Here is a 7408-nt window from a genome sequence, read left to right as displayed (position 1 = left end):
TTTTGCTTATAGTCTTTTTTCTCTGCTGACTGAGGCAAATCATATCCCTTATTTCTAGCTGAAGTTTATACCATCCATATACCGTTTCCACACAGATTTCACCTTTTTTAGAGATTAGTGAAAATCAAAATCATAGGGCTTCAGGTTATCTACCAGCTCATAGAGGCAGCCTTATTTAAAAAAAAAAAAAAGAAACCCTCATTGAAACAAGATTCCACAGCTTGGTCTCTGTAAGGCCTTCCAGGCTGCTGAGTAAAAAGCCCATATTCTTTCTTCCTGGAGGGAGCCTGAGGTTTGGTTTTCTAGACTTGAGGAATTGCCTTGTACAGTCCCTCAAGAAATACTTATTTAGTGCAGTGCTGCTTTGCTCCGAAGTTCTCATTAATTTCCCTTTCAGTTGATGTATGTTTCTTACCCCCCGCCCCGTTCCTCTTTCTTATTTAGTACCCACTCTTACATGCTTATCTCTAGGCATAAATGCCGGGACTTGACGTAGGGACAGCAGTGTAACAGTCAGTCACGGCAGGATTCCCTTATCGCTGTGCTTGGTACTGGGGATAGTGGCAAGATATGATAGGGGCCTGCCTGAGCGTAATCTGCTGGTGAACTCAGGACACTGAAGTGTCAAAGAGGAGAGTGACTGGGAGCCTGGTGCCTGGAAGCAGAGAAGGGGGACGACTCTCACCCATGATTTGAGGCTGAGGCCAAGTAGCACACCACATCTCTATGCAGCTTCCAGCTCTGATCTGTAGTGACCACTAGGGTGGGCCAAGTGAAGACCCTGGGACCTCTGACAAGCCACTTTTCTCCTGTGGCCTTTCCTGGAAAATCATCATCATAGAAATAGCTACCACAAAGACCTGTGACAAGGATTAAGAGCCAGTTAGCCCCGGCCTCTACAAGATATAATTCCCCCATAAAATAGTCAATAACAGTATCCTATCAGGAGCACATCCATTGCAAATTCATCTTATTTTTGGAGACTTCACCAGTTAATCAAATTTTCTGATGTCATTTTCTAGTGGATTTTCTCTCATTACTTCCTCAGCTTAAACTGCGTTTTAAAAAAAACCTTTATTTTAGAACAATTTACAGGAAGTCTTGTAAAAATAGTTTATAGAGTTCCTGTATGCTCTGCAGTTTCTCCTATTATTAGCATCTTACATTTGTATGGTACATTTGTTATCATTAACAAGTCAATATTGATACACGCTTAACTAATGTCCATGCTTCACTGAGACTTCTTTTTTACTTGATATCCTTTTTCTGTTTCAAGATCCCATTACTCTCCCCAGAATAAGCTGCCTGTTTTTCATCTTACCTTTACCTCTGGCTATATCCCCTATAAAATTAATCAATATTTAGACTTTTATCCTTTGTTTTACTTGGAATAGAAAGTGGCATAGAAATCTAAAATTCTGCATTGCAGCACTCCTTGTAGCATAAGTAAAATGGCCCACTTTTAGATCTGAAACAGGTGCTCACAGGTAAGATACAAGCTGCAAGCTACTGGTCTCCTCATATATAGTCTTGCCCACAAAATGGAGAGAGGATCAAGAGAGATTATACAAAGGGACATGGTAGAGTATGCAAGTAATGACTAGGAGAGGTTCTCATCTGTTAAAGACCCAAGTTTCAAGACCTTTTGAGAAGCAACTACAATTGACAGAGGAACAACCCATGGATTCAGTCAACTGCAGATCATGTAGTACTGCAGGTCCTTGTTTATTGGTAGCAATTTATGTGTAAGTGGACCTGTGCAGTTCAGACGTGTGTTTGGGCCATCTAACAGTACAGTTTAGGGTGCCCTTTCACGTTATCCAGAAAATTGCTTTTTGAAACATTCCTCGGAGTCTGGCCCACCTGATCAATCCCCTTCTACCTGTGCACAGGCAAGGATTCCCTCTAAGCTCTTCCAGGATCCACTTGGATCTGTGGCTTACCTATTCTATGGGCACTGGGTGGAATCACATTAACTGTCACTGCCCATCCTCTGTTGCTCTGCTATCTGTAGTAAATGAGTGTGAAAATACACATTGTGGTATCTGACATGACATATATTACCGTGCTTCCCAACTGTCCAGCTCTTAAGTCTCTGCCTGGGTACCCTTATGTCTGGAAGGCGACTGAAAGTCACCTTGTCATATAGGCCTGTCTCTCATTCTTGACTAGGTTAGGGACACCTTTCAGTTCTGTAGTAATAAGAATAAACACAATCCTTAAGAGGCAAGAATTTTAGTACTTAAAAGGTTTGTGATCATATGGAAATAGCTTCCTTCAATGAACAAATACATGCTGAAAAAAACAAGAAAAACCTGCCCTCATGGATAGTATACACACACATTCCCTAAGAAACAGAACCTTACCTGGCTTGTTTTTCATTAAAATCAATAAACAGCCAGAGAACCTATTTATTTAAATGAAAAGCAAGCCAAGCAAGTTCTGTTTCTTTCCCAAAGTTTACTCTGTCTCTTCAAAGTTAAGACTCCTGGGGCAAGGCACAGCAATATTTCACTGCCTTTCTCATTTTGGTTTGGAAGGCTTTTTCACACTGCAAGCAGTAGAGGCAGAACTTTTCGCATGTGCTCCTACCTGAGATGGAGGTGGGCCTGAAGCCTTGCTCATAGATAAAGAGTTTCAGCTGAGGAGATGGAGTAACAAGACTACATCATGTATGCAGATTCTCTTGGAAATCAGAGACTAAACTTGAGACTATTAAGAGTGCCCATTAGGTGGAGCAAATTCTTACCTGTTCTAGACCTTGGCATGCTGTCAGACAAGGATGCCTCTTTAGAACATAATCCAGGCAGTCATAGCCCAAGTCCTATCCTTTCCCAACCAAGTAAAAGTAGGTTAGCAAACCAAAAATATCCTTGAATAAGGCCCTTCAACCTATTTCCCTGGGAGAAAGATGCTATTAGGAGCCTGAGACAGGTCTTGGTTCACCTGTGATTTAGTGAAGGGGGAATTAACAGGAAAGTCATCCTTGGGCTGCATGGGCCTAGTCATTAAAGCCGTTGCTTTCCTGTCAGTGCTAGTGCCAAAACCTCATGCTGCTAGGGCTACATTTTTCTTTGACATTAAGAATGTTTAATTATCCTTAGTAGTTGTGGACTGGTAATAATTCCTTCCTCTTGAGTTCCTCGGTGTTAGGATGATTCCTACTCTAATTGGAGGGTTCCATAGAAAAACTATATTAGTACCTGGCCCTTAGTGAGCTCCCACTGTTTCATTTCTGCCCTGCATTTCCTTTGAGGTCCTGGTGGGAAGATATGAAATGTTTCAACTAAAATTTACATAAGATAAAAATAAACACCCATAATCACCCCTCCATGCCAGGCTTCATCCCCAAAGTTGCAAAAGGGTGGACCTAACATGCGACCTAGCACGCATTAGGTGCCAGCATTATCAGCAGACATGTTGACATAACAAATAGCAGCAGGCATTGAACAGTACAGCACAAATACCATACTGTTCTGGATAGTGGGCAGAAGCAGGATGGGAGGAAAGGGGTCAGCACGTGGCCAGCCTTGGAATCCCTACATCTAGGGGTCTGGGGCTCTTAAAGGCTGTGAACATGCTCCTTTCTCCATTAATGTGGACTTTGCCCTAGTAGTGGCTGAATGGCAGACGTCTTGCCCTAGAGTATCACACGGTAAATTGCCTAGATTCCTTATCACTCTTGGGTGTGAATTTTGGGCCTCAGACAACTGGAAAAATTTGGTCTTAGACCAACACCTACAGTCCTCACTTCCCCTTAAGCCAGCTGTTTTCAGCTTCTCAGGTGGTGAGAATGACTCATGCTTCCTTTGTGCTTACTATTTTTTATGACAATGTTCTACTTTTATAACAAAAACCAGAAAGCCACTAATTAAAAAGTGTTCCCAGAAGATTCACAGCATGGACCCTGGAGGTTCACTGCTGTCCTGTTGGCCTGCCCAGGCCTGTGCACATACTGTCAGAGTTATCTGGAAAGCAGTTCCGAGTGTTTAGCTCCACTCTATGGTACTTATATTATGGCTCAGCCTGATACCTCAGTCTTCAGAGGGTGCCATGGTGATTGTGGTCTGTCCTCAAGCTCCCTTGTGCACAATGCCCAGCCCCTGTCAAAGAACCAATCTGTAAGAGCTAGAAAGGAAACTTTCTTCCTAACAGATGGTATCATCCACTCACCACCAGGCCCCAGGACTGCCCTCACCCGTATTTCTTACTTGCAAAATATTTCCTGTACCCAATCCCTGGGATTGTCTTCTGAAGGCAGTTTTCCAGCTGATATTCCAGAATCTCCACCTGAAACCGCAGCCTTATGTGCTCATGCAGGTGCAGTCACTAAATACAGCAAGGTCACTAATCTAGTTTTCTTTGGAGGCCATATTCTAAGCCTTTAGGCAACGCTTAAGATATGGGCTGAAGTCTCTGGATTCTTTCCTCTTCTCTGCCCAGGATGGTTATCCGAACAAGAAGCTTCCTGTTGTCTTTGTATTACCAACACAAAAACAGAAAATCTCCCAACTCACGTTTTTTAGGATGACTTTACACAGAGGCTAGCCAAAGAGCTGCACTCTCTGCATCTGCATTCTTCTGTTCTAGAGTGCCACTAGTCCAATTCAGCTGGTGGGCTGCAGGATTCTTGGCATAAGGCCTTCTTTGTAAAGGGGAAAGCGCAAGGGCGGCTTCAGATAGGAAGCAGCATTAAGAAGTCTACCTTAAGTGCGCTGTGTTTGCACTTTGGCAGCATTCAGCACACCACAGATACTCTTCCTGCATTCTAGGAAGAATGACAACTAAAGTAGATCAGGCTGATGAGTGGATCCTTTCAGAGAGAGGCTCTGGTCTCCTCTAGACAAAATTCCTAACCCAGTGGTAAAGATCCCAGTCTTCCAGGTAAGACTTTAGATCAGTTATAATATCCTCCCAAAAGACTACAGAAGCATCACACTTGTAACCAAACCAAGACCATCACCATATTAAAGACCTCTCTAGCTAAAAGGTTATTTCCTTTTACTCAGCAGAGGACACACTATTTAGTCTTCCCAAACACATGATTCCAGAAGTCACTGGTAAACAAAAGCATCTTGTGGCCAAGCTTTAGCCCTACGTCAATGGCAGAGTTCCTGACAGACTATGCAGGCTTCTAATCCAAGTCTGAGTCCCCATGTGCCAGAGAGGAAGCTTGGAGCCTTTCCTTCCAGGGCTCTTGATTTCAACCAGCTAATGTTGCTGAGCTAAGAAAGATTTGCAAAGGGTGCATCTTATTCAGCTTTTGGGCCCAACTAAAAGAAAGTCCAGTCCAGGCTATGAACAGGAAACTCAGAACAGCACACGCATCTGTGTACTTTTTCAAAGGATAAACTCAATTCTTTCAAACAAAATTTTGTTTCTAATATATCTTTGTGCTCTATATCATATACTAGAGTAACAAGATAACTAAAATTTCCCCTTATCAGACAATAGCTTAGTTTTTCCCTAACTAGACAGTAAATGGAGTGACAGGGCTACATCTTTGCAGAAGGCCCCTGCCCGATGGACAGTTTCTTTAACAGCTTTCCACCTATTGACTTTTCTATTTACATACATAATCCCCACATACCAGGTTCCTTTGGGACTCAGCAATGCTGAATGCAGCAGAAAGGAATTGTAATAAACACTGCCGAAACCTGAAAATTTTCTCTCTTAAAACCTGGAAGATTGAGAGATCAAAATACCTCATAACATAACTGTGCTTTGAACACCAGGCTTCTCTTTTAAAAAGAGTACTAAATGAATAAATTAAGACAGGTACCTTGTTTACTGGGCATACAACAGATTATTAACTAAATAAGTCATCTTCAGTAACTTTCTTCGCTACCTTCCACCACCATGAAAAAGAATTTTTAGATCAGTTCCAAAAGTTATTCATACTTATGGAATTTTTAAATTTGGGGGGGGGGGTGTGTGTGACTATGTCTGCACAGACTTGATATTTCTACAAAGGGGAAAAAATTGGGTCTGTAAGTCAAGTGCTTTCTATCAGAGACTAGATAGTGTTCCTATATTCAGACTTTTTTTACATTTTAAAAAAAGGTGGAAAATGCTGAAAACCTCTTCACTGGACAGATACAAGTCTATACAAAACTCTAACTTATGAATTTTCACAAGCTGGGATGACTATTTAAATTTCAGTACAATTTTTAAAACTAAACTCAATCCCTTAGTATTTCTTAAGGAATACTGTTACTGGCTAAAAGATCAGACTCTGCCTGGGTTCAGATCCCAGCTCTATCACATACTGGTTGGTTGGCCTTGAGAAGGTCACTTGATCTGTATCTAGTTTTCTTATCTGTAATACAATAATACCCACCTCATAAGATTACTTGAGTTTGAAATGTGATCACATTAAAGTGCTTAGAATGGTGCCTTGCACAGTTATGTGTTAGAAGTACTGTTACAGAGGAATTACCCATCACAAATGTACTTAAACATTAACATGAAATCCAACTTTGTACTAAAATGAATAAATTAGTTCTAGCCTCTTGCCATACATTTATAAACTTTATGTAGTAAATGTTAAAAGTAAACGTTCTTTGTATAACATGACTTTGTAAACTGAAGTACATCTGGTATTCAACCAAATGAGGAATCTGTTCCAAAGCTGAAGAAAAAACCCGAGTAATTGAAAGGTGGAACGTTCCTAAGAATTTTCTCCAATAGGAATGGGGACTAGGTATGAGGTTTATGCACATGTGTTGAATTTAGGAATTAGAGCTTATTAACTCTTTGTAAAGTAAGATATAATTTCCTTATAACTATCTAGCAGTACTTGAAATTTCTTATTTTTACTTTTTGGCTGTGCTTCATGGCATGTGAGACTTCAGTGACCTAGTCAGAAACTGAACCTGCACCCCCTGTACTGGAAGCACAGAATGAAACAGGGGAAAGAAAACAGGTTAAGGATGAAAATAAATTTTGAAGTATTATCCAAATAGCATTTAATATATTAAGAGGGGAGACTATCAAAGCTACTGCACATTTAATCTAAGAGTCAGTCACTGGATTAAATGTCTAAAGAAACTGATTTGTTTTAGAGCTGAATATAAAAGTATCACACATTTGATATGACAAAAAACTACCTTTAAACAGAATGTCTTTTTTTTTGGGGGGGAGGGCAATAATTCCAGTGAGTTAACTCTCAATTGTATCAAAAGTTCCCTGAGATCATACACTTATCCCCAAATTTCCCAAGTATTAACTTTTAAAGGGAAACATCAGCACTTCTTCTTCCTAAGCTCTGCTTAATAGAAGCTATAGAAATTGCCCTTCTAAGTCTTCCAGTAGAAAAGAAAATCCAACTTCCAATAGAAAAGATGCTGTTAGCTAATTAAGCTAGTATGAATGTGTAAGAAACTTTTGGGGTTAATGAAATAAGCTG

Source organism: Muntiacus reevesi, chromosome 1 (assembly GCF_963930625.1).
Source record: "Muntiacus reevesi chromosome 1, mMunRee1.1, whole genome shotgun sequence".
Lineage (NCBI taxonomy): Eukaryota > Metazoa > Chordata > Mammalia > Artiodactyla > Cervidae > Muntiacus > Muntiacus reevesi.
This window is presented reverse-complemented; position numbering follows the sequence as displayed.